The 27,650-nt window shown below is 38.1% G+C and overlaps 1 protein-coding gene across 1 annotated transcript in view; it reads right to left on the bottom strand.

The window, feature by feature from the left end:
* THSD7A (thrombospondin type 1 domain containing 7A) overlaps positions 1-27,650 on the bottom strand; it is a 475,310-nt gene that overhangs the window by 108,598 nt on the left and 339,062 nt on the right. The gene's annotated exons all lie outside the window — the stretch shown is intronic.

Genomic DNA, 27,650 nt, shown 5'->3' with positions numbered 1-27,650 from the left:
AAAACAGGGTAGGAGAAAAAGTCTGAACTCTATGGTTTAGTTGATTAATATAGGTGGTTAACGAGGTCAATGGAACAGAACAGAATGAAGTGATACACAATCAAACAAAAATTCACCTGCTATTTTGCCACAGAATATAATCATAATTCCGGGTGAACATATAAAAAGTGTGTGCCTTGCATTAGGCATTCAGGTTAGAAAGGGTGACTCACCTTGCCATTCCTTAGAGTGGCTACTGAACAAAATTCTCCAAGCTGTTTCTCAGGGGAGTTAGGAGCATCATTTTAAGGCACACTCCTTTATTCATATATTTTAAAAACAAGACAGAAAATCAGAGTAAATTGGAAATGCTCTAACATGTCAATAACTACTAGCCTGCAGAGACTTTAATCATGAGACAAAACTCAGAAGTCAATTGGAATGCACCTACGTGTTAATAGCCACTACATTGCAAGGCCTTAAATCATTACTCACTAGTAAGTAAAGAAGGCTCATTAAAATTGCAATTGAGTAAACATTTTATTATTCATTCTTATTTAGCTACTCTAATCTGTGGGAGCTCTTAAATTTTGTTTTTATTGGTGTTGGGGTTTGGCACGTATCCCAATAAAACAATGTACTAAACAGATAGTAGATATATAGATAGGTAGGTAGAGTATGAAAATCATTATGGTATAAAGCATTTAATATTTTACACTTGACATAATAATGACGAGTCTTTTTTCTACTAGGCTTTTTCTTAGTGCAAGGGGTGCTCTCTTATAGCTTATTTTCTTCACTGCTGTCTTTTATTGTACCATCTACCTTCTCTCACTTTTGTTTCCAATATTCTGTGGAAACAAGAAAAGTTTGGGGCTATAGTCTATAGCTAACAAAAGTTATATTTTTATTTATCCTCTAGTAGTTACCTAATCTTTTCTATTCAGAAAAATATTTATTCTGTGGCAATGCAGACTTTGCTACAAGGTGCCATTAGATTAGCTTGCCTGGCATAAGTAATGCATTTTTGTTTGTTGTCATGTAAACCAAATAAATGTGCAATTTTGACCTTTCTTCTCTTCTAAGTTATGCTTTTTTCTGCACCCCCCCCCTCGCCATCCGCCCAGTTTGTGTCTCATATCTTATTTTAGCTCTTTTTCAATCATCTTGTTCTGTTTGGCCAGGTGTACTTTCCTGTAGGATCATTCCTTCCACCACCCTTAATCCTCTGTGGAACTGTTAAGACCCATCTAAGAACCAACATCTGGGATTTCCCTGATGGTTTTAGAATGATTTCTGTACCATCCCCAATCCTTCCAGGTATGATCTTGTCCCTTTTTACAGCTTTGATCACTGTCTCACATTTAGGTTGAAGCTTTATGTTCTAGCCATAATGACTTTTTTCCCTTTCTTCCTGCAAACAAAGCCCATTGTTGTCTCAGCAGTTTTGCACTTTCTCTTCACTTTGTATGAAAATTTCAGGTCTTACACAGAATCCTGTTTTTCAACATTCAGGTTTCAGTTCAATTTTCTCCTTCCTAGAGGAGATTTCATTGACTATACACACTCTCCCAGTCACTTCAGTTTATTTTCATTATACTTTTAATCACCACTAGAACCTATTTTAATTAATTGGTTAATATGTTTATTGTCTGACTACCACTAGACTAAATGAGGGTGTTATCTGTATCTGTCTTGGTTGCTACTTTATACTTAGAACCTAGAGTAGTGCCTGACACGTAGGAAGCACTAAATCATTTTTTGTTAAATAAGTACATAAATTTTAAGTTGTGCTAGGAAATAGAATGTTGGTCTAGACAAATAGAGATCTAAGCACAGTATTTCTTGTCATGCATTCAAGTGCTCTAGGGCCTTGCGAAAGTGTATTCAGTGGATAGCAGCATATGCATCCCCTGGAGTTTGCTGGAAACGCAGCCTCTCAGACTCAACCCACTGAATCACAACCTTAATTTTTTTTTTTTTTTAATTTTTTTTTTTTTTTTTTTGGAGACAGAGTCTCACTCTGTTGCCCAGGCTGGAACGCAGTGGTGAGATCTCAGCTCACTGCAACCTCCACCTCCCAGGGTCAAGTGATTCTCCTGCCTCAGCCTCCCATGTAGCTGGGACTACAGTCGTGCCCCACCATGCCTGGCTCATTTTTGTATTTTTAGCAGAGAAGGGGTTTCACCATACTGGCCAGGCTGGTCTTGAACTCCTGACCTCATGATCTGCCTGCTTCAGCCTCCCAAAGTGCTGGGATTACAGGCATGAGCCACCGCACCCAGACTCAACCTTCATTCTTAAAAGATCCCCAGGTAATTTCTATGCACATAAAATCTAAGAAACAATGCTCTAGAATTTTTCTCCATTTATTGTCTTCTGGTCTGATTAGAACCAGATTGTCTCTTGACAGGCAGGTTATGTAAAACAAATTCATCTGGACTTCATACCTAATGGCATTTGCTTCTCTGTGGAGATTCTCTTTATACTTCTCTTCATACAGAGTATCTGTGGCTGAAAACATTTATTCAATGAATAGTTGTTGAATGCCCATCTTCTGTCAGGCACTACGCTAAGAATGTATGAATGTTGTATACGTCATCTCAGCTAATTCTCACAATAACCTTTTGACATCGGTATTACTATCTATTTTTTACTTTAAAAGAAATTGAGACTCAAAAAGGTTAAGTTACCTTTCTCAAATAGCAGAAGTTTGACGAAAGGAACAGAAAATTGAAATGAGTTCTGACCAATACCCCAATCTGCTTTTGAACTAGATTGGGGTTCTTCTTGGTGGAGAACTGAGGATGCCAAGGCAGTAAATAATAGATAAGCCTTTGCCTCCAAAGAAGTCAAGAAACAGGCACTCTCAAGTTGTTTGTCAACACAGTGATGCATGCTGCCAGCCACACAGTGCTTCAAATACAAAGACATGCATTGTTGATGAGTCCAGTGTGACATGTTTTGGCTCACAGCCATTGAACAAACAGCAATTGATCTATGAGAATATGGAATCATTAAATTTTTGATTTTGCTTTCAATGAATGCTTTAATCAACTCAGCTAATTGGAACCCTTAGGAGCTGTCTTCTTTTTAAGCTCAATCTTCAGCATTCCAGGCATAAGTCATCTGGGAAACCACAGGCAAATAAATTAAAATAAAAAGTTGGGTCAATAGCTATCACAGGCAACTTCATAACTTGTCAATTCCAGCCACTTTTTGAGGCTATTGATTTTATCTTACTTATAAGGTTAACTGAATCTTACTTATAAGATGTTACTCTACTCTTAAGGTCTTACAAGAATAGCAGAAAATAATTTCATCCCTCTTCCTCACATTAAATTTTGTTTCGGATTGATACACTTTATTTTGATTGGATAAGAACTGTTGCATAACATTACTTCAGAGTATATATAGGAGTACATTAAACATGCACATATCTAAATATCAGGTTAATTTATACCCATCTACATAGAGAAATGGAAGTTTTGCTGCTTAGCACTATGGGAATTCAACTTTTTCGTATCAGCAGCGCCACAGTTAGGACATATTCATCCACCAGATGTCCCCACTATAGAACTATTTGAGACTTTGATTATCCAAGTGTGTATCCCATTAAATCTGGACAGACACATCTGATTATCACTACTGTGATTTGTGTAGTTCTATCACTGGTGTAGGTATGAACCAACGCAACTTGTTTTTCTTCTTTAGTCTCTCTGAGGACAATTTCTTAGCTAGATTTTGATCGTGATGTCACAAACATTTAGAATCCTCCTTATGCTTGCCTTTGTGTATTAATATTAAATATACTATCTTTTTTGGCATACATTTACAAACATAAATGGTTTCAAAGGATTGCTTTGCATTTATATAACTTTGTTTTTCTCACCCACAAAGGTCTAGGCATTATAACCAAACCTGCTGAAATACATAAAATTTATAAAACAGACTAAATAAATGAATCATTGTCTACATTTTACAATTTACACCTTACTTTGAGGACTTAACTGAAGCATATACTGTTTAAACTTATTTGGAATACCCTATGAAAGAGGCTGAGATATAAAATGAAAATGCTTTGGTTTATTTTTGTAAACTCAAAATGAGATTTAAATGTTTATATTTGTATTCCCCCATTTATCTTTCTTCACAAATGTAATTTTAAGAAAATTTTTTCATAATTCACTATTCTAATAAACTTAAACATGCATTTTGATGTTTTATAGTCACCCCTAAATGTTCCCTTGTTTTGTCTATTTTCATGAATGCCACCACACTCTCATGAGCTCTCCCAAACTATTCCTTTTTGTTCAACTGTATCTCTTATTATCAGGATAAGAGACTAAAACATCTGTTTGAGATAATTACTATAAAAATTCATGAAGACTACCATAGAAACACAAAATGAGAATTGAGGTCAGTGGATAGTCTTTTTCCTTGGTAAAAGTATATACTGAAAGTTTATTGCATTTATTGTGTTAGAGCCTAAATAAAACATAACAGATAAACCATGGTTTATCAACGTTTTTATAGTTTCAATGTTTCTTTGGTTTCGGAATTGAGCTAAGAATGCAAAAATAAATACATTAAACATATAATCAATTGTATTTTAATGTAAAATATACACATATTTGTATTAGTCCATTTTCATGCTGCTAATCAAGATATACCCAAGACTGGGTAATTTATAAAGAAAAAGAGGTTTAATGGACTCACAGTTCCACATGGCTGGGAAGGCCTCACAATCATGGTAGAAGGCAAAGAAGAAGGAAAGGCATGCCTTACATGGTGGCAGGCAAGAGAGCTTGTGCAGGGGAACTCCCATTGAAAAAAACTACCAGATCTCCTGAGACTTATTCACTACCACGAGAACAGTATGGGGGAGACCAACATCATTATTTAATTATCTCCACCTGGTCCCACCCTTGACCCATGGGGAATATTACAATTCAAGGTGATATTTGGGTGGGGACACAGCAAAACTATATCAATGTTCTGCCTATTCTCTAAACGCCTCTTGAATTATCCGGATTTTTTTTAAATCATAGAAATGTGCAACTTTTATGGTTGATTTTAACAGTCACAATAGTGCTATGTGCAAAGCACCTCCCCTGTAAAATTGCAACTCATCAACATAATGGAATTGTAAGCAGAAAGGAGAAATTGAAGCAGAGAGGGACCAGACACAGAGCCAAGATTAAAAAGCACATTATTTAGAGAGATCCTAGGATTGTAATTTTGAGATTAGATTTCTCTTGCCAGATCTATACAAAATCCAGAGTAACTCTGATAATTATTACTGAGTTTTTGATATGTTTTGTGTTCTTCAGAAATTATCTTAAAAATTCACATTGACTTTTGATAGTGATAGTCTTTATATATTTATTTATTGATAACCAATACAAGTTTACAAAAGAAGAGGGAAAAAATGGAGTCTTATATTTGCATGGACCTTTCTAGAAAACATTTTCATATAACCATCTTATCTGAACTCTCTTAACAACCATAAGGTATGTAGATCCAGAATCACCCTCAGCTTACTGAAGACCCATGAATTGAGACTTATGCCTCATTCTTCACTCCCCTTTTCAAAATGAACTACATATTGCTTCATTTTAAGTGGAAAGTTTCCAAGTCAATTTTAATCCCTGCATTATTTTTGCTACCATATCCAGGTAGTGAGCCTGATTTTAAAAATCTCGAATCCATTTTCTCTTCCAAATCTTTGCACACTTTCTCCGGGATTCTGTTGTATCTCATTTCCCTTGTATCCCAAGGGTCTGTTTCTAAAATCTAAGTCTGAATACTATAGTCTCTCCAATATATATTAGCTGAAAACCAACTTCCTTACCAGAACAGAAAATAGAAATCTTCTGTCACTGCCTCACGTTTTCCCTACATTCTATCCACAGAAAGCTTTCATTTTTCGATGAACTGACATGCTGCTTTTTCACTCCTCTGACATTTTGCAAACACTGTTCTTCATGCCTGGTGTCCCCATCTCTCGCTGTCTTCCTTTAGTACTCGGTTTTCTTCCTCTGTGAACATTATTTGACTTTCTCAAATTCCCCAGATGGAGTTGCGTTCTGCCCTGTCTGCTCCCATAGCATTGCAGACATATCACTTTTAAAACTTTTTCTCATTACCTGTTTACTCACCTTTACTTCCATTAGCCTATGAGAACCTTCTGGCCAGAGAGTTTGTCTTATTCAATATCTTTTAGTCCTTGGTGTAGTCACTGTTATTTTAGAGTTTCACAGTAAATATTTGTTGGATGAGGGGAAAAAGTGAACCTAAAATGCCAGAACCTATATTGCTTTTCTGCAAAAGAAAAAAGCACTGGTGTTTATACATTTCTAATTGTTAGCTTACTAGAACCTAACTGAGAAGGCCTTGAAATTCACTTCAGCTTGATTAAGCATTAGGCAGATTTCTTCCTGGCTATAGGCCCCTGACCTCTTTTTTCTTAAAGGACTTATTTTAGAAAACTTGCAATTGTAAATTCTTTCTCTGCCCCTTTGTAATATATGTAAATCTTCTCCCAGCCTCTTGCCAGTTTTGCAAACCAGGAATTTTCTTTCTCAAGGAAATAGGAACCGGGTCTTTGAAATTTTAACATTGAAGGAAACAGTGCTCTGAGCTCCCCGTCTCTGTAGGAGGGTAGGTACCTAACTTCTATGGGCATTAATTGGCAAACACAGATGGCCTAATCATAGAGAAAAGCATTTGCAAACTCAGGAATAACCCAATGTGCTTGGCATATCCTACTGTTCACCCCACCCCGATGTCCTCTAGTACTTTTTTCACTAGGTCACTCCAGTATTTAAAAACATTCCTGCAAGAGTTGAGTTCAATCTTCTCCTATTTTAATAATCTCAAATACACTTTTCTTTGCTAGTTTAGCTTTGTCTGGTACAACTTTAACTTTGACAAACATTTGATATTCAATTTATAATGATATATTATCTTTAGGCTTCTCTTTTTTTCCCCACATATATATTTACCTATTGATTTTTAAATATCTTTAAGAAAACTGGGAGTCTTCACAGTATGATACAATTATTTTCAGGGATTTCTTTCTCATCATTTTCAAAACCCTTTTTATTCATAATAAGTTTGCCTATGTTTCCACTATACTCTCTTCCCTGCCAATTTTTAAAATCTCAAGTTTCTATTCATATATTTGTGTTCATATTTTTCCTTCATGACCCTAGCAAAATGAATAGGTGATGCTGGGGTAAAAGGCTGTCTTCCTTCTTCTGATAGCGTCCACTTCCCAGCCCAGGCTTTGATGTAATCAATAATATCACATTTAACTTCATTCTGGAGATAGAACCTATTTTAACTAAGTGCAGTAAATAACATGACTTTTAAATACATGATGAAAATTTAGGGCTAGATATCCAACCATAACTTTGCATTTTCTTATTGCATTGAATTTGACCCACCCACGATATAAGTTGCCCAATTAGTGAGCAGGGCATTAGGCAAACAATTTTTATTAAAATATCTATGACTTCCCTTCCTAATAACTCTGGTTAAGGATTTCACTTGAGGTTAGACAGAAAAAAAGGATATGTGTGTACTCTGTAAGCTTTGACATGAGACTCATGACTTCTGCTCCTGTTTAATGCCAACTATGATGGTACATATGCATGTTCTCTGAGTGTACAATATGGGTATAACCAAATGCACATGTATTTTGAATAAAGGTGTGATAAATGTTTTATTCCTTTTTTCCCCAGAATTATTTCATTTTATGTCTTCATTCTTGAATAGTTCTTTCTTGTGATATCCTTCCTCTCCATTGTTTTTAAGCTTGAAATGACTGAAAATGTTAATTTTCATGTACTCTACATTTAGTTTTTTAGTAACTAGTGCAAATTCTGGCTTCCCACTTACCAATAATGTGCCCTTGAGCAGATTATTTAACTGTTCTAAAACTTACTTAATCTTAATGGAAGCTAATAATAGTACTTATGGTATTGCTATTCATATTAATTGAGAAAAATTTGTATTGGCACATAAAGATTGTTCAACATGACAGTAGCATGAGGCTATTTTCATCACTCATCTGTGGAGGAGCTGACCATCCCTCCCATACTACTATGGAAACGGATCTGCTCCATTCTAAACCCCACTGTGTTCCAAATTCACTTGATTTGATGTACTTAATCATTTTTTTCCAAATTTTGCTTATGTGTGGACTTGTGGAAAGTTACAGGTATATACATTGTACTAGACTCAGAGTATGATCTTCATCATTCAGTAATTTTGCATTTTTCCTTTTGTTAAAGTGCTAAGGTTGCGAGGAAATCCAGAAATCCTAGGAAAAGTTAACATGTAATTTTGATTGTTAAATTTTATAGTCCATATTTTATAAATTATTTAGAGTTGGGTTGTAAATATCTTTGGGCTTCAATTAAAAATTTGGACTGAAAGTTGTACTACACAACATTTAGCTCACAGTGATCAGCAGGAGTACTAAGACACATGGCATTCTATAAAGTTCCTTTAGTCCCCTTTCTTCCTGTGGACTACATAATTAACATGAACTTTTAAAAACTGTAATTTAAACAGCTATACACAGCTATTTTCAGTCATCAGATCTTCTCAGGCATCTTCTAGGAGAAAGAAAAACAAATGTTTTCTGGAAGTGCTATGATACAGTTACACTGAGCTACATTACAGTACTTAATGAGAGGAATTATGCTACTAAATAAGATAAATTATATATTATAGTCATTTGAAGAGTTAATCAATACAATCACCCAAATAGTCACATTCATCAGAATTTATTGGCTTAATTAATTTAAGAGCTTACATAAATAGATGGTTCTACATCAAGTGCTTCAATAGAATTCCATTTACTCTGGGATGAAATACAGCTCCTGTGTTGATCTCTCCAGCTTTGCCCTCCATCACACTAAGGCAGCTTGTAAGTCCCAATCTCAAGTTAGTCCCTCATGGAGCCTTGCAATGCTCTTTGTGGGTCAACCCTTTGAGTGGCTTTTTCCTTCTTTCTATTCTTAAGTCTTGGTTGTCTCACACTTTTTTCTCTGAGGGATCTTCACACTTCCAATCTGTCCTGCAAATTATCAGCCAAATAGCCTGCCAGCCACACTGCTGTGACTACATTACACCCTCTAATGATTCCCTGTGGTTCTCCTGATCAAGCATGCATTCACGTCTGTTGTGTTTTAGAGAAATTCCACCATCTGCCCCCACTTGACACACCTTGTCTAGCAAGTCCATTTTCTATCCTCTATTTGCAACCAGAAATGGTGCAAAAGACCCCATGGCCTGGAAGAGGTTGACTCTGTGCCTTTATCAACTCTTAAGGACTAGGCTAGAAACCAACTTCAATTTGTAAATTTTCTTGCTTAAAACAATGATTACTGCCTCTCTTTCTGTACTCTTACTTCTTCGGATTTCTTTCAGATTCATAAAAATAAAAAGTATAGTTATACCATACATTCCACAGACAGTTATTAACAAGATCACAGTGTGCAAACAAGTCTACTGGGTAATGAGGAAATTATGAAATAGTTTAAATATACCTATATTTGACTTTGGAATCTTGCCAGGATGAGAAAGATCAAATGACTTAGACATTCTATATTTATCACATGAAAACACGCACCAGTAAACACAGTGTAAAATTTTGACTCACTGATGGAGATTGTGGATTGATGAAGTGACTAGAGACGGCACAGTTCATAAAGGAACACATTTTTAAGGCAGTGAAATCTGAACAATATTCGGAGAGAATTGAAGCTAAGTGCTTGGAAATGAGGAAGAGAAAGCAATATAAATGTAGGAGATTGGTCTATGTGGCAAGGCTTTGAAGCAGAATCTAATCCAAAGAATTAATCATCACCATTAAACTTTTCCAAGACCTCCCACTCTGTCCTCTATGACCCCCATGTAAAAACACAAAAAGTTTGAACAGTAAAGACTAGCCTAAGACCTACAGCTGAGTAAATCACAGTCTGACCCTTTCATCTTCATAGTTGTCCGCTAGGAAATCACAGGAAAAGAATCCTGGGGAAAACGACATTTCAGCAATGGAGGAAGTGCTCTATGAGTTGGTCAGAAGTGGTTCTCTTCCACCTTGGGAACCACACATGTGTTAGGAATTCCCAGCCCATTTCATCAACAGTTAGCATTTATGAAAAGTTGCTCAGGGCTGTCTCAGCATTATTAACATTTGTAAGAATTTGTAATAAAATGTATATAGCTGATACAGAAAGCATCATTAGCTTGGTGATTGAGAAAGAAAGTGTCTATTAATCAAACCAAATCAAATCATGGTTAATGAATATTTGCAGGAAACAAGGCAGAGAGTTCTATAAGATGTTCATATCTGACTTGATAAAAAGTTGGTGAGTTTGGGATGGGCCAAGATGGAACTCCGGAACCAGTCAACGTATGTTGAAATTAAAGAACAACGAGAACAAAGAGCTTGAAAAAGACAGAAGAATTAGTCTAGCTCACACGTTTCAAACCTGATGGGAAGTTTCTAAAAATCCTATCTTCATGTTCCATCACAGAACTACTCAATCGGATGGACAGGGGAAGATATTAGGGTTATTCATTTTTAAAGGTCCCTAAATGCTTCTGATGTATTAGTATGTGGGAACTACTATGTCTGCTCATTCCTGTTTAAACTCCAATATGTGAGAAGAAAGAGTTGATGGTTCAAACCAAATTCTCCTAGTCATATTTGTAACTTGAATTTACATATAGTTATTTAATCAAAGGTAAATAATATTGGTCCATTGTACCATTTTAATTTGTCTCAAAGAGTTCTTTTTTGTTGTTCATCTCATGCTCTGAGTTGAAGCAATTATTTAAGTATTTTAAAGAGCCATAAGTAAACCAGATTGGACTCTTTTTTGTTTCATGGTCATCTATGAACAGAGAACGTAATGAAGTTTTATAGTAGTGGTAGCCTAATAGAGACCTTTGGGAGTAATATCATCTAGTTTATAAGGTATTTTGATGAGTGTTAGGAGGACTATTTAATTATGATTCAATAAAATACAATTACTGCTCTGAAGAAACACACACACACATACACACACACACACACAGATTTATACCAATACATCTTAGTATAATTTTACCTAAAATCTAAAAGCAGGTACAGATAAACATTAGTGGGAATTTTGCTCCTACAGAAGGAAGAAAATAGTCTCTAAAATTGAAATATAATTACATTAGGCTACAGATATTATACAATTTTCTTATGCCAATATGGCGCCAGTAGTCACTTGACGTGTGCTGGTCTGCATGGATAAAGGCATATTGAGTTTTAAAAACAAAACCAATTGGTCATGGCCTCTCTTCTGATTGTCAGTGCCTGTGCCTCTGTCACTAAATACTTTGTTAAACACTATAAATAAAACCTCTGGGTGTAATCAACCATTTCTTTATAAGTCCTCCACTCTTAATTCCCACTGTTTCTATTATAATTTCTAAACAAAAGAAGGACCACAAAAATCCCCAAATGATGGGATTGAACTAAAGAGACTCAAATATCTCCCCAATCTAAATCAGCCTATGACTGAAATTCCAGGTAAAATAATCTAACATTCTTTTACAATGTTGCTTTACTGTTTAAAAATCTATTAGTTATACACTGATTATTACATCCAGGGATGAAAGGAAAGAAAATAATACTTATGAATAGCTACTGTGTTCAAGCATGATAATATGGCAATTCAAGTGGGAAGTAAAATCACATTTTACAGCATTTGAAATACAGAATCAAAAAGAATTCTTTTCTCCTTGCCCGAAGTTACCAGCTATTTAGTGACAAAGGCAGGATTTCTATCCCATATTCCCAGACTCCAAAGTCTGTGTTCTCTACATCATATGATAACTTCCAGGCACGAGCATTCTTACAGGCACTTCATAAAAGCTGTTAATATACATAAGCTTATGTTTTACCTAAATCTTTATAATACAGCATTTTCTAAAATATACTTTTCTTTTTCTTTCAGAGATAATCTATGCTTAAAATATATTAATTCTATGTAGCATATTAAAATTTGGAAATAATCAAAAGTATGAGTTTGGGAAATGAAATTACAGTACGAAGAAGACTTTTCATAAATGGATGTTTAATATCTTTGGGAGTTTATTCTTCTGTGCAGTGTAATTGTTTTTGGCATTTCAGTAATGCTTTTACTGGCAGCTTGACCTTTGATGCATTTCTTTTTTCAAACTTGTAGCTTGCTAAATTGCCAGAAACATTATATTCACTAGAAAAGTTTGAAAAGTCTAGCTTACAAATCATTGCTCATTGAGATGAAATTTCATCTGATTTATAATTTAACCTTTATTTAAAAATATGTAACATCCTGTATGTGCTGTTTTATATCATATTTTTATAATATGTGGCTCAGAACAAATGCAATAACTAGGTAAACTTTAGAAGACCCTTGGCCATAGGTGCTTATGAGAAAAATGTTAAAAATATGATGGATAAGCAAATAAAGAAAGAAGAGAAATAAACAGCACTTACATGTGAATGCTTTTGCCAAAGATCAGCTAGGATACTAAGGAAATCATTACCACATTCACTTATAAACTGACACCTTTATCTCCCAATTCTGTAGTAGTTGGTGAACAGTTTCAAGGAAGACAACATAAAATCAATTTGAAGATTTTCTATTGTAAAACTATATCTTCTAGCATTGTATGCCAAGATACTGCTCTCTAGAAGCCATTACAAAATCAAAACCACTATCGAACTAGAAAAATCTTAAAAAGGGTTTGGCTTATGTGCACATATTAAAGATGGAATAGAGGCTGCCTATGTGATCAAACAAGGAAAGAAGATGTAGGCAGAATGAGTTTCATAGATAATGTGCTAAGACTTTTGAAGTCTTTACCCTGAGGGCAAGAATAATAAGCTACTTTGCTTGGGTTTGGATGGGCTTACAAAGCTGGGGGAAAATGGATGAGATGAAATACACAGAATCAAAATAACAGGGGATTTGGAGAGTTAAGATTTTTAGACAAGTTAAGTTACTAGGAAGTCAATGGAAAGAATACTAATAGAGACCCAAATGGAAGAATCTTGTCAGCTAGTCTTCTAATATCATGAATTTTTAAAGTGATATATTCTACAGAATCAGAAGTATGCAGAAATGCTATGCTTATACGTGACTACAATGTTCCTGAATTCTAGTCTGAAAGTCATGAACATAAAATCTTAACATGGAACTAATAATTGCTAACTTTTATTGTGCATTGTTATGTGCCAGGCATTAAGTGTTTTACAGGATTTAGCGGATATAATTTTCCAACAACTCTGTGAGGTAGACATGATTATTATACCCATATTATAGACAAATAAAACCACAGAAGTTGATTAATGTCCCCAACTTTATACTACGCTGTCCCCTCTTAGTGTGAGAGACTTGCTTAATTTATTCGTCTTCTCTTATGATTTTTCAATAGTACACTGTTGTGTGTGGAAAGAAAATATGCGAGAGGTGATCTAGTTTAAGGATTAGGAAATGAGGCCCAAAGTACAGAAAACACTTGCCCGAGGTTACACAAGTTGATGATGGAGTTGGATATTCAGTGACCATATGACCTGGGGTTTAGGGCAGAGACATTTGTAATTTTTTTCATGTATGAGGCCAAATTATTGTTATAGAGATTTACAGATATTCCTCCACAGCATTGTGCTCAACTATCTAATGCACCAAGGAACACAAATAAATTACACTTCTTCCAAGGGCCAGGAGCCTGTGGCTATGTAAGCTGCCTACACTAATTTTTAGAAGCAGGAAATATTATCTCACTTCTACAAGTGAGGAAACTATACAGATGAAATATAAAAGCGGAAAATTTCACTCAAACATGCAAAACATAAAATGAAATGTTCTTGAAACAAAATAAAACAAATGAAAACATTTAGCTAACCAAGAGTAGAACCAAAGTCAACAATCATTGAATCTAGGTAAATAAAGACACCGAGGCTACAAAGTTATGAGACTTTATTAGAGCGGACAACATAGATGTCATGAGTCCAGAAATTAAACTATCCAACATAAATCAATGTATTAGTCCATTCTCACATTACTATAAGGAGATACCCAAGACTGGGTAATTTATAAAGGAAAGAGGTTTAATTCACTTACAGTTCAGAATGGCTGGGGAGGCCTCAGGAAACTTACAATCATGGTGGAAGGGGAAGCAAACACATCCTTCTTCACATGGTGGCAGGAAGGAGAAGAGCGAGAGCTGAGTGAAGGGGGAAGACCTTATAAAACCATCAGATCATATGAGAACTTACTCACTATAATGAGAATAGGATGAGGGAAACTGCCCCCATGATTCAATTGCCTTTCACCAGGTCCCTTTCACAATGTGTGGGGATTATGGAAACTACAGTTCAAAATGAGGTTTGGTTGAGGACACAGCCAAAACATAACAATCAATAAGATAATAGACATATGTCTGTTGAGATAGGCCAAATATTTTGGTGCATCCGTCAAATATAAAACTAATGGTATTGATAAAAATGTATCTCATTACATTTCTTCAGGGGGCATTAGGAATAAGGTAATTCCTGAGAAAGTAGTTCAAACAAAGCCAATTACCAGTCCAATGTTGTTTCAAAGATATGAAAAACATTGGTCATTTTTTTGGTAAATACATTTTTTGTAGTATAATGTAGTCTCAATAATCTTTAATACATAATAGAACTTTCCACTTGGAAAATGTTTATCTTAAGAGTAACTGTTGACTAGTAGCCAAGATGGCTGACTAGAAGCAGTTAGTATGCTAAGAGCTGTGGCTCTCAGGGAGAGGAACAGAAGGGCAAGTAAATACAACACCTTGCACTGAAACATCCAGGTACTTGCACTGGGATTAATCAAGGAAACAACTTGACTCACAGAGAGGGAAGAAAAACAAGACAAGACAATGGCTCACCTGGGAGCAACATGGAGCCAGGGGACCGTCCCCTGCCCAGGGAAGTGGTGAGTGAATGAGCGATCCTGGGAAACCATGCTTCCACCACAGATCTTTGCAACCCTTGGGTCAGGAGATCTCTTTGAGAACCCACTCCACCTTTTGTCTTCAGTCTGATACAGCTATGTGGAGTCTTGGCAGAGCAGCCGCTCAGGCATGTGTGGAGACCCTGGAGCCTTAGATACTTGGGCCTTCCGGCAAAAGCAGCTGCAGCTCCAGCAAAGTGGGTGGTTAGACTCCTGTACATACCCCAAGATAAGAGGCTGAAGCCATGGGGCTGAGCCACAATAGCCCACAGACCCCACTTTCATGGCACCTCATATGGTAAGACCCACTGGCTTGGAATCCCTAAGAAGGAGCTCTCAGACAGAGGGGTGGGCTGCCATCTTTGCTGGTTGGGTGCCTTGGCCATTCTAGCCTTTAGGCTTTGGAGAGTCTAAGCCAAACTGGAGTGAAAGGGATCCCCCAGCACAGTATAGCTGTGCTACCAAAATGTGCCCAGACTGCTGCTTTAAGCAGGAGCTCAATCCTCTTCCTCCTCACTGGGTAGACCCTCCCAACTGGGACCTCCAGCCACTCCTGCTTGAGCTCTCCAGTTGACAGAGATCTCAATTCCCCCTGGGACTGCAGTCCCAGAGGGAAGGGTGCGCCACCATCTTTGCTGTTGGTGAGTTAGCTGTTCCAGCCTTTGGCTATCTTAAGTGACCGGGGGCTGAAGTGGACCCCCAGCACAGCACAGCTGCTTTATCAAAACATGCCCAGACTGCTTTTTAAAGCAGGTCCTCATCCTATTCCTCCTCACTGGACAGGACCTCCCAACTAGGGTCTCCAGCCACTTCGTGCAGATGCCTTTGGGTGGCAAAAAGGTCCCTACTTCCCTGGGACAAAGCTCCTAGAGGAAGAGAGAGGCTACCATCTTTGCTGTTTCACAGTCTTCACTGGTGACACCTCCAGGTTCTGGAAAATCCAAGGTGACTAGGGACTGAAGCAGACCCCAAGCATACAGCAGCAGCCCTATGGAAAAGTGGCCAGACTGTAACGTGGGTTCCCGTTCTCATATCTCCTCACTGGTCAGGTCCTCCAAGCCTGGATCTCCAGCCACCTTGCACTAGAGCTATCAAGCCAGTACCAACTCAGTAACTCGTTTGACAGAGCCTCCAGGGGCAAATGAAAGCCTCTCTGCCACTGCCTCTGTAGTGGAACAGCCCTTGCCATCCTCAGACTAATGAAGGAGCAAAGACCCTAAGTGCCTTATCCACACCTTCAACAAGCTGCAGTTGACCCAAGGAGAGGCGGTCAGTCCAACTCCTGTGGGACCCACACACCCTCCATGGCTTGTCACCAGACAGGGAACTTGTCTTGGCTTGGGCCCTCAGCACAAACTTTGGGTTGACTGCACTAAACATGACATGCTGACTGCACTGAGTTGACATGCATCTCTCTGACTCTCAGGAGTCAAGCAAATGACTTGACTACAACCACTAATAAGATGTCTTCCTATGTTGACCCTAAGCTGAAGAAGAAATATAAACACCAAGATTTCCCTAGAGCTTCAGTGGGCAGCCTAGGAGTGCCAAGTTGTTCTTAACCAGACTGAACTGGATGGAATGACAGAAATAGAATTCATAATATGGATAGGAACAAAGATATTGAGATTCAGGAGAATGGCAAACCCCAATCCAAGGAAAATGAGAATCACAATAAAGCGATACAGGAGCTGAAGGACAGCATAGCCAGTACAAAAAAAAAACCTAATGGGTCTGTCAGAGCTAAATAACAGAAGAATGTCACAATGCAATCACAAGTATTAACAGCAGAATAAAACAAGCTGAGAAAATAATCTCAGAACTTGAAGACTGGTTCTCTGAAATAAGACAGTCAGACAAAAATAAAGAACAAATAATCAAAAGGAATAATCAGAACATCTGAGAAGTATGGGATTATGTGAAGAGGCCAAATCCATGAATCAGTGGCATTCCTGAAAGGGAGGGGGAGAAAACAAACAACCTGGAAAATATATTTCAGGATACTGTCAATGAAAATTTCCCCCACCTTGCTAGAGAGGCCAACAGTCAAATTCAGGAAATTAAGAGAACACCTGCAAGATTCTTCCCAGGAAGATCATCCATCCCCTAGACACATAATCATCAGATTTTCCAAGGTTGAAATGAAAGAATGTTAAAGGCAGCTAGAGAGTAAGAGAAGGTCACATACATAGGAAACTCAATCACACTAAGAATGGACCTCTCAGCCAAAACTCTATAAGCCAGAAGAGACTGGGGGCCTATATTCAACATTCTTAAAGAAAAGAAAAAAATCTTCAACTAAGACTTTCATATCTAGCCAAACTAAGCTTCCTAAGTGAAAGAAAAATAAGATCCTTTTCAGATAACCAAATGTTGAGGGACTTCATTACCACACAAGAGATCTTGAAAGGAGCACTAAATATAGATAGGAAAGACCACCACCAGCTAATACGAAAACACACTTAAACACACAGACCAGGGTCACTATAAAGCAACCACACAAACAAGCCAACATAATAACCAGCTAACAGCACAATGATAGGGTCAAATCCACACATATTAATACTAACCTTGAATGTAAATGGGCTAAATAACCCCACTGAAAAGGCACAGAGTGGCAAGCTGGATAAAAAAGCAAGACCTAAAGGTATGCTGTCTTCAAGAAGCCCATTTCAGATATAATGACACTTATAGGCTCAAAATAAAGGGATGGAAAAAAATCTGCCAAGCAAATGGAAAAAATAAAAAAAGAAGGGGCTGGGTGCAGTGGCTCACACCTGTAATCCCAGCATTTTAGGGGCTGAGGTGGGTGGATCATGAGGTCAGGAGTTCAAGATCAGCCTGGCCAAGATGGGGAAAACCTGTCTCTATTAAAAATACAACAAATTATATGGGTGTGGTGGTGGGCACCTGCAATCTCAGCTACTTGGGAGGCTGAGGCAGAGAATTGCTTGAACCCGAGAGGCGAAGTTTGCAGTGAGCCGAGATGGCACCACTGCACTCCAGCCTGGGCGACAGAGTGAAACTCTGTCTCAAAAAAGAAAAAAAGGAGTTGCAATCCTAATTTCAGACAAAACAGATTCCAAACCAACAAAGATTAAAAAAAAAAAAAAAAAGACAAGGAAGGGCATTATATAATGGTAAAGGGTTCAATTCAATAAGAAGACTTAGCTATCCTAAATATATATGCAGTCAACACAGGAGCACCCAGATTCATAAAGCAAGTTCCTAGAGACCTACGAAGAGACATAGATTCCCCACACAATAATAGTGGGAGACTTCAACACTCCACTGACAGTATTAGACAGATGATTAAGGCAGAAAATCAACAAAGATATTCAGGACCTAAACTCAGCATTGGACCAAATGTACCTGATAGACTATACAGAAATCTCCACCCAAAAACAACACAATATACATTCTTCTCATTGCCACATGGCACATACTCTAAAATTGACTACATAGTTGGACATAAAACAATCCTCAACAAATGTAAAAGAACCAAAATCATACCAAACACACTCTTGGACCACAGCACAATAAAAATAGAAGTCAACACAATGAAAATTGCTCAAAACCAGACAATTACATAGAAATTAAACAACATGCACCTGAATGAATGGCTTTTGGGTAAATACTGAAATTAAGGCATAAATCAAGAAGTTATTTGAAAATAATGAGAACAAAGATACAACATACCAGAATCTCTGGGAAATAGCTAAGGCAGTGTTAAGAGGAAAATTCATAGCACTAAAATGCCCACATCAAAAAGTTAGGAAGAACTTAAATTAGCAATGTAACTTTACAACTGAAAGAATTAGAGAAACAATAGCAAATAAACCCTAAAGCTAGGAGAAGATGAGAAATAACAAAAAATCAGAGCTGAACTAGAGGAAATTAAGACACAAAAAACATTCAAAAGGTCAATGAATCCAGGACATTTTTTTGAAAAAATTAATAGTTTGTCCACTAGCTAGACTAATAGAAAGAAAGGAGAGAAAAGTCAAAAAACCCAATCAGAAATGATGAAGGCAATGTTACCACTGACCCCACAGAAATAGAAATATAACCATCAGAAATGACTGCAAACAACTCTATGCACACAAACTCTAAAACCTAGAAGAGATGGATAAATTCCTGGACATATACACCCTCCCAAAACTGAACCAGGAAAAAAATTGATTCCTTGAAAAGATCAATAATGAGCTCTAAAATTAAATCAGTAATAAAGAGCCTACTAAAAACAACAACAACAAAAAGCCCAGGAGGCCCTAATAGATTCATAGGTGAATTCTACCAGATGTATAAAGAGCTGGTATCATTCCTACAGAAACTCTTCCAAAAGGATGAGGAGGAGGGACTTCTCCCTAACTCATTCTATGAGGCCAGCATCATCCTGACACCCAAACATGGCAGAGACACAACAACAACAACAAAAACTTCAGGCCAATATCCTTGATGAACATTGATGCAAATAACCTTAACAAAATACTTGCAAACCAAATCCAGCAGCATGTCAAAAAGCTAAATCACTATTATCAATTAGGCTTCATCCCCAGGATACAAGGTTGGTTCAACATATGCAAATCAATAAATGTGATTCATCATACAAACAGAACTGAAGAAAAAAACCCACGATTATCTCAATAGATTCAGAAAAGTCTTTTGATAAAATTCAACATTGTTTCATCTTAAAAACTCTCAATAATATAGGTATTGAAGGAACATACCTCAAAATAATAAGAGCTATCTATGACAAACCCACAGCCAACATTATATTGAATGGGCAAAAGCTGGAAACATTCCCCTTAAAAACCAGCACAAGATGGATCCTTCCCTTACCACTTCTCTTCAACACAGTCTTGGAAGTCCTAGTCAGAGCAATCAGGCAAGAGAAAGAAATAAAGGGCATCCAAATAGGAAGAGAGGAAGTCAAACTATTTGTTTGCAGGTGACATGATTCTATGTCTACAAAACCCTATAGTCTCAGCCCCAAACCTCCTTCAGCTGATAAACAACTTCAGGAAAGTTGCGGGATACAAAAACAATGTACAAAAATCACCAGCATTCCTATACACCACCAACAACCAAACTGAGAACCAAATCAGAAAGGGAATCCCATTCACAATTGCCACACACACACACACACACACACAATACCTAGGAATACAGCTAACTAGAATGGTAGAAGATCTCTACGATGATTACAAAACACTGCTCAAAGAAATCAGAGAAGATACAAACAAATGGAAAAACATCCCATGCTCATGGATAGAAAGAATCAATATAATTAAAATGGCTATAGTGCCCAAAGCAATTTACAGATTCAATGCTATTCCTATCAATCCACCAATAACATTCTTGACATTCTTCATTCTTCCAGAAAAAATTATTTTAAAATTTATATGAAGCCAAAAAAGAGTCCAAAGAGCCAATGAAATCCTAAGCAAAAAGAAGAAAGCCAAAGACATCACATTCCCAACTTCAAACTATACTACAAGGCTTCAGTGACCAAAACAGCATAGTACTGATCCCAAAACAGGCACATAGACCAATGGAACAGAACAGAGAGCCCAGAAATAAAGTTGCACATCTACGACCATCTGATCTTTGACAAAGCTGACAAAAACAAGCAATGGGGAAAAGACTTCCTGTTCAATAAATGGCACTGGAATAACTAGCTAGCCATATGCAGAAGATTGAAGCTGGACCCCTGTCTTATGCCATACAAAAAAATCGACTCAACATGGATAAGGACTTAAATGTAAAACCCAAAACCATAAAAACCCTGGAAGACAACCTAGGCAATACCATCTTAGACATAGGAATGCACAAAGATTTCATGACAGAGATGTCAATTTTCACAACAAAAGCAAACATTGACAAATGGGATCTAATTAAACTTATGAGCTTCTGCAAAGAAAAAGAAACTATCAGCAGAGTAAACAAAAAACCTACAGGATGGGAGAAAATATTTGCAAACTATGCATCTGACAAAGATCTAAAATCCAGCATCTATAACGAACTTACACAAATTTACAAAAGAAAAACAAACGACTCCATTAAAAAGAGGGCAAAGGACATGAACAGACACTTCTCAAAAGAAGACATACATGTGTCCAACAAGCATATGAAAAAAAGCTCAGTATCACTGATCATTAGAGAAATGCAAATCAAAGTCACAGTGAGACACCATCTTACAAAAGTCAGAATGACTATTATTAAAAAGTCACAAAATGACAGATGCTGGCAAGGTTGTAGAGAAAAGGAAATGCTTATACATTGTTGGTGGAAGTGTAAATTAGTTCAACCATTGTGGAAAACAGTATGGCAGTTCCTCAAACAGCTAAAATCAAAAGTACCATTTGGTCCAGCAATCCCATTACTGAGTATATACACAGAGTGATATAAAGTATTCTACCACAGAGACACATGCACACAAATGTTCACTGCAGCACTTTTCACAATAGCAAAGACATAGAATCAACATAAATCCCCATCAATGACAGAATGGATAAAGAAAATGTGGTACATATATACCATGGAATATTATGCAGCCATAAAAAGGAACGAGATCATGTCTCTTGTGGGAACATGGATGGAGCTGGAGGCTATCATCCTTAGAAAGCTAATGCAGGAACACAAAACCAAATACCACATGCTTTCACTTATAAGTGGGAGCTAAATGATGAGAACTTATGAAAACAAAGAAGGAAACAACAGACACTGGGGTCCACGTGATGGGGGAGGGTGGGAGGAAGAAGAGCAGCATAAAGTTAACTATGGGGTACTGAGCTTAATACCTGGGTGATGTAATATTATACTTATGCACCAACATAATAATTTGTACAACAAAAGTCTGTGATGTGTTTTTCTATATAACAAATCATTGAGAGGGTGGAGCCAAGATGGCCAAAGAGGAACAGCTACGGTCTACAGCTCCCAGCGTGAGCGACGCAGAAGACATTGATTTCTACAATTCCATCTGAGGTACTGGGTTCATCTCACTAGGAAGCGCCAAACAGTGGGTGCAGGACAGTTGATGCAGTGCACCGTGCGCGAGCTGAAGCAGAGCGAGGCATTGCCTCACTCGGGAAGCACAAGGGGTCAGGGAGTTCCCCTTCCTAGTCAAAGAAAGGGGTGACAGACGGCACCTGGAAAAACAGGTCACTCCCACCCTAATACTGCGCTTTTCCAACGGGCTTGGAAAACGGCACACCAGGAGATTATGTCCCACACCTGGGCTTGGAGGGTCCTACGCCCATGGAGTCTCGCTGATTGCTAGCACAGCAGTCTGAGATCAAACTGCAAGGCGGCAGCGAGGCTGGGGGAGGGGCGCCTGCCATTGCCCAGGCTTGCTTAGGTAAACAAAGCAGCCAGGAAGCTCGAACTGGGTGGAGCCCACCACAGCTCAAGGAGGCCTGCCTGCCTCTGTAGGCTTCACCTCTGGGGGTAGGGCACAGACAAACAAAAAGTCAGCAGTAACTCTGCAGACTTAAATGTACCTGTCTGACAGCTTTGAAGAGAGTAGTAGTTCTCCCAGCACGCAGCTGGAGATCTGAGAACGGACAGACTGCCTCCTAAAGTGGGACCCTGACCCCCGAGCAGCCTAATTGGGAGGCACCCCCGAGCAGGGACAGACTGACATCTCACTCAGCCGGGTACTCCTCTGAGACAAAACTTCCAGAGGAACGATCAGACAGCTGAATTTGCAGCTCACAAAAATCCGCTGTTCTGCAGCCACCACTGCTGACACCCAGGCAAACAGCGTCTGGAGTGGACCTCTAGCAAACTCCAACAGACCTGCAGCTGAGGGTCCTGTCTGGTAGTAGGAAAACTAACAAACAGAAAGGACACCCACGACAAAAACCCATCTGTACATCACCATCATCAAAGACCAAAAGTAGAAAACACTACAAAGATGGGGAGAAAACAGAGCAGAAAAACTGGAAACTCTAAAACGCAGAGCGCCTCTCCTCCTCCAAGGGAATGCAGTTCCTCACCAGCAATGGAACAAACCTGGACGGAGAACGACTTTGATGAGTTGAGAGAGGAAGGCTTCGGATGATCAAACTACTCCGAGCTACAGGAGGAAATTAAAACCAATGGCAAATAAGTTAAAAACTTTGAAAAAAAATTAGACAAATGTTTAACTAAAATAACCAATGCAGAGAAGTGCTTAAAGGAGCTGATGGAGCTGAAAGTGAAGTTTCGAGAACTACGTGAAGACTGCAGAAGCCTCAATAGCCGATGGGATCAACTGGAAGAAAGGGTATCAGTGATGGAAGATGAAATGAATGAAACGAAGCGAGAAGGGAAGTTTAGAGAAAAAAGAATAAAAAGAAACGAACAAAGACTCCAAGAAATATGGGACTATGTGAAAAGACCAAACCTACGTCTGACTGGTGTATCTGAAAGTGACGGGGAGAATGGAAACAAGTTGGAAAACACTCTGCAAGATATTATCCAGGAGAACTGCCCCAATCTAGCAAGGCAGGCCAACATTCAGATTCAGGAAATACAGAGAACGCCACAAAGATACTCCTAGAGAAGAGCAACTCCAAGACACATAATTGTCAGATTCACCAAAGTTGAAATGAAGGAAAAAATGTTAAGGGCGGCCAGAGAGAAAGGTCGGGTTACCCACAAAGGGAAGCCCATCAGACTAACAGCTGATCTTTCAGCAGAAACTCTACAAGCCAGAAGAGAGTGGGGGCCGATATTCAACATTCTTAAAGAAAAGAATTTTCAACCCAGAATTTCATATCCAGCCAAACTAAGCTTCATAAGTGAAGGAGAAATAAAATCCTTTACAGACAAGCAAATGCTGAGTGATTTTGTCACCACCAGGCCTGCCCTAAAAGAGCTCCAGAAGGAAGCACTGAACATGGAAAGGAACAACTGGTACCAGCCCCTGCAAAAACATGTCAAATTGTAAAGACCATCGAGGCTAGGAAGAAACTGCATCAACTAACAAGCAAAATAACCAGCTAACATCATAATGACAGGATCAATTTCACACATAACAATATTAACTTTAAAAGTAAATGGGCTAAATGCTCCAATTAAAAGACACAGACTGGCAAACTGGATAAGGAGTCAAGACCCATCAGTGTGCTGTATTCAGGAAACCCATCTCATGTGCAGAGACACACATAGACTCAAAATAAAGGGATGGAGGAAGATCTACCAAGGAAATGGAAAACAAAAAAAGGCAGGGGTTGCAATCCTAGTCTCTGATAAAATAGACTTTAAACCAACAAAGATCAAAAGAGACAAAGAAGGCCATTACACAACGGTAAAGGGATCAATTCAACAAGAAGAGCTAACTATCCTAAGTATATATGTACCCAATACAGGAGCACCCAGATTCATAAAGCAAGTCCTGAGTGACCTACAAAGACACTTAGACTCCCACACAATAATAATGGGAGATTTTAACACCCCACTGTCAACATCAGACAGATCAACGAGACAGAAAGTTAACAAGGATACCCAGGAATTGAACTCAGCTCTGCACCAAGTGGACCTAATAGACATCTACAGAATTCTCCACCCCAAACCAACAGAATATACATTTTTTTCAGCACCACACCTATTCCAAAATTGACCACATAGTTGGAAGTAAAGCTCTCCTCAGCAAATACGAAAGAACAGAAATTATAACAAACTGTCTCTTAGACAACAGTGCAATCAAACTAGAACTCAGGATTAAGAAACCCACTCAAAACCACTCAACTACATGGAAACCGAACAACCTGCTCCTGAATGTCTACTGGGTACATAACGAAACGAAGGCAGAAATAAAGATGTTCTTTGAAATCAATGAGAACAAAGACACAACATACCAGAATATCTGGGACACATTCAAAGCAGTGTGTAGAGGGAAATTTATAGCACTAAATGCCCACAAGAGAAAGCAGGAAAGATCCAAAACTGACACCCTAACATCACAATTAAAAGAACTAGAAAAGCAACAGCAAACACGTTCAAAAGCTAGCAGAAGGCTAGAAATAACTAAAATCAGAGCAGAACTGAAGGAAATAGAGACACAAAAAACCCTTCAAAAAATTAATGAATCCAGAAGCTGGTTTTTTGAAAAGATCAACAAAATTGATAGACCGCTAGCAAGACTAATAAAGAAGAAAAGAGAGAAGAATAAAATAGACACAATAAAAAATGATAAAGGGGATATCACCACCGATCCCACAGAAATACAATCTACTATCAGAGAATACTACAAACACCTCTACGCAAATAAAGTAGAAAATCTAGAAGAAATGGATAAATTCCTCGACAAATACACCCTCCCAAGACTAAACCAGGAAGAAGTTGAATCTCCGAATAGACAAATAACAGGCTCTGAAATTGTGGCAACAATCAGTAGCTTACCAACCAAAAAGAGTCCAGGACCTGATGGATTCACAGCCGAATTCTGCCAGAGGTACAAGGAAGAACTGGTACCATTCCTTCTGAAACTATTCCAATCAATAGAAAAAGAGGGAATCCTCCCTAACACATTTTATGAGGCCAGCATCATCCTGATACCAAAGCCTGGCAGAGACACAACAAAAAAAGAGAATTTCAGACCAATATCCTTGATGAACATTGATGCAAAAATCCTCAGTAAAATATTTGCAAACCTAATCCAGCAGCACATCAAAAAGCTTATACACCATGATCAAGTGGGCTTCATCCCTGGGATGCAAGGCTGGTTCAACATACACAAATCAATAAATGTAATCCAGCATATAAACAGAACCAAAGACAAAAACCACATGATTATCTCAATAGATGCAGAAAAGGCCTTTGACAAAATTCAACAACCTTCATGCTAAAAACTCTCAATAAATTAGGTATTGATGGGAGGTATCTCAAAATAATAAGAGCTATCTATGACCAGCCCACAGCCAATATCATACTGAATGGGCAAAAACTGGAAGCATTCCCTTTGAAAACTGGCACAAGACAGGGATGCCCTCTCTCACCACTCCTATTCAACATAGTGTTGGAAGTTCTGGCCAGGGCAATCAGGCAGGAGAAGGAAATAAAGGGTATTCAATTAGGAAAAGAGGAAGTCAAACTGTCCCTGTTTGCAGATGACATGATTGTATATCTGGAAAATCCCACTGTCTCAGCCCAAAATCTCCTCAAGCTGATAAGCAACTTCAGCAAAGTCTCAGGATACAAAATCAATGTACAAAAATGACAAGCATTCCTGGACACCAATCACAGACAAACAGAGAGCCAAATCACGAGTGAACTCCCATTCCCGATTGCTTCAAAGAGAATAAAATACCTAGGAATCCAACTTACAAGGGACATGAAGGACCTCTTCAAGGAGAACTACAAACCGCTGCTCAATGAAATAAAAGAGGATACAAACAAATGGAAGAACATTCCATGCTCATGTGTTGGAAGAATCAATATCGTGAAAATGGCCATACTGCCCAAGGTAATTTATAGATTCAATGCCATCCCCATCAAGCTACCAATGACTTTCTTCACAGAATTGGACAAAACTACCTTAAAGTTCATATGGAACCAAAAAAGAGCCTGCATTGCCAAGTCAATCCTAAACCAAAAGAATAAAGCTGGAGACATCATGCTACCTGACTTCAAACTATACTACAAGGCTATAGTAACCAAAACAGCATGGTACTGGTACCAAAACAGAGACATAGATCAATGGAACAGAACAGAGCCCTCAGAAATAATGCCGCATATCTACAACTACCTGATCTTTGACAAACCTGACAAAAACAAGAAATGGGGAAAGGATTCCCTATTTAATAAATGGTGCTGGGAAAACTAGCTAGCCATATGTAGAAAGCTGAAACTGTATCCCTTCCTTACACATTATACAAAAATTAATTCAAGATGGATTAAAGACTTACATGTTAGACCTAAAACCATAAAAACCCTAGAAGAAAACCTAGGCAATACCATTCAGGACATAGGCATGGGCAAGGACTTCACGTCTAAAACACCAAAAGCAATGGCAACGAAATCCAAAATTGACAAATGGGATCTAATTAAACTAAAGAGCTTCTGCACAGCAAAAGAAACTACCATCAGAGTGAACAGGCAACCTAAAGAGTGGGAGAAAATTTTCGCAACCTACTCATCTGACAAAGGGCTAATATCCAGAATCTACAGTGAACTCAAACAAATTTACAAGAAAAAAACAACCCCATCAAAAAGTGGGCAAAGGACATGAACAGACACTTCTCAAAAGAAGACATTTATGCAGCCAAAAAACACATGAAAAAATGCTCATCATCACTGGCCATCAGAGAAATGCACATCAAAACCACAATGAGATACTATCTCACACCAGTTAGAGTGGTGATCATTAAAAAGTCAGGAAACAACAGATGCTGGAGAGGATGTGGAGAAATAGGAACACTTTTACACTGTTGGTGGGACGGTAAACTAGTTCAACCATTGTGGAAGTCAGTGTGGCGATTCCTCAGGGATCTAGAACTAGAAATACCATTTGACCCAGCCATCCCATTACTGGGTACATACCCAAAGGACTATAAATCATGCTGCTATAAAGACACATGCACATGTATGTTTATTGCGGCACTATTCACAATAGCAAAGAGTTGGAACCAACCGAAATGTCCAACAACGATAGAC

This window comes from Hylobates moloch, unplaced genomic scaffold, assembly GCF_009828535.3.
Source record: "Hylobates moloch isolate HMO894 unplaced genomic scaffold, HMol_V3 SCAFFOLD_1, whole genome shotgun sequence".
NCBI lineage: Eukaryota > Metazoa > Chordata > Mammalia > Primates > Hylobatidae > Hylobates > Hylobates moloch.
Note: the sequence above shows the minus strand (reverse complement) of the source record. Positions and strands in the feature narration are given on the sequence as shown.